The following is a 3,307-nucleotide window of genomic DNA, read 5'->3' as shown; positions in this document are numbered from 1 at the left end:
CTCAAAAGGGGCATCAGCAGTTGGGAACATAAAAGTAAGAAACATCAGAGCCAAGGGCTGGCAAATCTATGCATATTAAGGGTATATACCTTAAAGTCTTCATGATGGAGAGTCACAAAGGCTTCACACATTCTGTCTAAAGAAGTTTTAGTCCCCAAGTTCATGTCCATTTTCCTTACATACTCTGCCCACACTTTCTGGATACGATTCTCCCTCAGAAACAGGGGCAGATGTCCCTTGGCTTAATACTTGATGCATTTTAGGCTCTAGAAAAAAGTACTAAGATTACAAGCTCTCTCAGTCTTTCTGTTGTAAGGTCTGTTGACTAAATGAAGGGCAATGCTTAAACTTAGACACATTATGAGATTTATCAAAGCATGATAGACAGTGGTGGTGAAAGTTCTTTTGTGGCATCTGCCAGCAATAAGCAAACTTGTTGGTGACCTGAACCTACAGACATTATAAACCTCAGAAAGATCTTAAACTCCACTGCACTGGAAAGATTTGTCCTGCAAAACGGACACCCAAAAGCTCTACAAATCAGACTGGACTGGTTGGTTATCTATCAGCAGTGCAATTCCACATAATGCAGGATAACATCTGCAGGTTTCTCTAACTCCTCTGTGTTTTGCTGAAGGCAAATTGTACAGGGTGAAATCTTACATCCACACTACTAAGGATTTGTTTCTTGTTCCTTCATCAGTTTTAAAGAATTCTCTGCCTGTGGTTCAAATATAAAGGATCCTGAGGAAAAGGGGAGTATATAAATTTAATCTTGACATCCTCAGCAAACATGGTAAAGCAGAGCTAAGAGTGCTGGTGAATAGCTATGATAAATCTTTCAACCTGGGCAGGTCTGCCTGCTGCTTTGCATGCAACCTTTATCCTGAAACTAACAGATGTAAAAGTTTCCTCAAGAAAATCCAGTTAATGTACATCATTCCAGAGGTCCTTCTGAAAGTAAAGCAAATGACCAAGACAGTTCACTGTCTTTGGTGAAAATGTGAAGGATGTAAACGTGCACTTTCCAAACCCAAGTCCCTGATCTCTGTCTGGAAAATGGGCCCTTGCAAATGTGGTTTAAAGTTCCTCTTCAGGGTTGCAATAGAAAGCAGAGCTTCAGGCTTGGGAGTACCACACAAGGAATGCTCTTTGAAGAGAAGGAAATATGGTTGGTATTGTACCAGAATGCCTCCAAATATACTAAGCTGCTTCCCCAAAAATGACCACCAATGGTCTGATCTTGCAGGAAGACTGATCTTTTAACCTGCACATCTATCTCAGCCATCTCTGGGGAGAACAGACTACTTCTGAAAGTCACAACATCTTTCTTGCCTTTGTGGCTCTCCTATACATGAGGTCCTCAAGGAGAGATACAGAAGAAGGAGCCTGCTTCTTCTAATCCACATTCTCTGGTACTGGACTGAAATTTAGATGCGATTCCAAGCACTTAGTTATGACAAAGGTTTTACTGAACATCTCATGCTTTAAAAGCCTAAAAATGGAGTCTGAGGATCTCATGCTAACCTGTATCTCCACATGTATTTATGTATTGGGGTGCATAATGGGGAAAAACTCACTAGAGAAGCGGAGACACAGTCAAGAAGAAACAAGATGGGCTAATGTGATTTGAATTGGTCAGGCCACGAAAAACCAAAATATCTGGAACACTGACATAACAATACTATTCCAGTTACAAAACAAAAAGCAGATGCTTGCATAACCAATACCAGTAGGACCAATATCTGCTCCAACAACACCAGTAAAACTGATTTCAGGTCAACAGACATCTAAAAGTCGGTAAAGTGGGTTGACAGACACTGGGAGGGAAAACCCTGGTAGGCCATTGGCAGTGGAACTAGTGTCTGAGATCAGACATCTGGAGGTAATCAGCATGGGTGATCTGCTGGAAATTTTGGCCTCCAGGGATATGAAGAAGCATCTACTAAATCATAGTCAATGTGGATAGGAACCAGCATCTGTCGCACAGAAAGCAGGCTTTATTGATAACACAGAAGTGTCCCCAGCTGTGGCAGTAGGCTTCATCATAATTTCAGGTAGAGAACTGTAGTTTTGATCTTTGTCTTGTGCGCCAATATTTTTTCAAGCTTTTTTTTTTTGTGAAAGAACAGAAATGTAGATGAAAACAGTGATTTATGGTTTATAGGAAACAGGAATCAACAGTTTTGGAAAGTTCTGTGTGCCAAGTAGTCTTCATGCCTGATGTGCAAGTCCTTTTGGCTCCTGCAGTCAGCATATACTAGTTTCCTTAGTTAATGCAGCAGAAAGAACAGAAGGAACCACACAAGCCAATGAACATTATCCAGGAAGTCATACTGTCATTAGCAGAAACAGAAACCTGTGGAATGTGGATCACATCAAAATAATGCATCAGGATTCTCAGTAAAATTTACTGTTTATGTAAGACCACTTGTTACAAACCTACTGGCAATGATTAACTGTGAAACAGATTCTTGCGCCAAACTCTTCTACTGATCCCCAGTCACAAACACAATGGAAGTGCATATATGGGTTTGCACACGAGTGCATATGCGCGCGCACACACACACACACACACACACACACACACACACACACACACACACACACACACACACACACACACACACACACAGTCAGCAAGAATGAAAGAAAGTTTTGGGTTTGAAATGACTACGACAACATTTTAAGCAAGATGTTGAAGATCTCCAGAATAGACTGGAGTGTATAATGGCGGGGCACAAAATGTATACAAATGAAAGAGGCAACAGTAGCAGTATTAGCCTCTGAAACTACAAGAGAAACTTTTAAATCACCAGAGAAATGTAAAAAAAACAAATCAGATGCATGATGAGAATGCCTGGAAAAATGGGGCTTAACAGGCTAAGTAACACCAAAATTCCAATCACTGAGCACAGGAAACAAACTCCAAAACAATGCGGGTGTCTAGAACTTATCAATTCTAAGTACTCCTTTATGGATTTTCCAGGAGGCAGGCAGGAGTCAAAATGATGAGAGGGAACAGCTGAGATGAAAGTGTGGTTAACTTAGCAACTGTGCTGAACATCTTCTCTACTGACCATGAACATCTTAAGGCACATGCCCAGGAAACAGTAAAATACAGCTAGAAGACAAAATAACATTACAAAAATGTATCTTTGGTCCTCACTTGCTACTCTGGTCAAAAAAATACAGTAGGTGCTAAGCCTAATGAAAATCCAGATTCTGCTTGGCTGACAGCTATTTTTCTGACACAGCAGCATAGCACCTGAATACTCCTGCCAATACTTTAGAAAAGACAGAAATG

This window comes from Protopterus annectens, chromosome 9.part0, assembly GCF_019279795.1.
Source record: "Protopterus annectens isolate FY-2018-M chromosome 9.part0, PAN1.0, whole genome shotgun sequence".
Taxonomy (NCBI): domain Eukaryota; kingdom Metazoa; phylum Chordata; order Ceratodontiformes; family Protopteridae; genus Protopterus; species Protopterus annectens.
Note: the sequence above shows the minus strand (reverse complement) of the source record.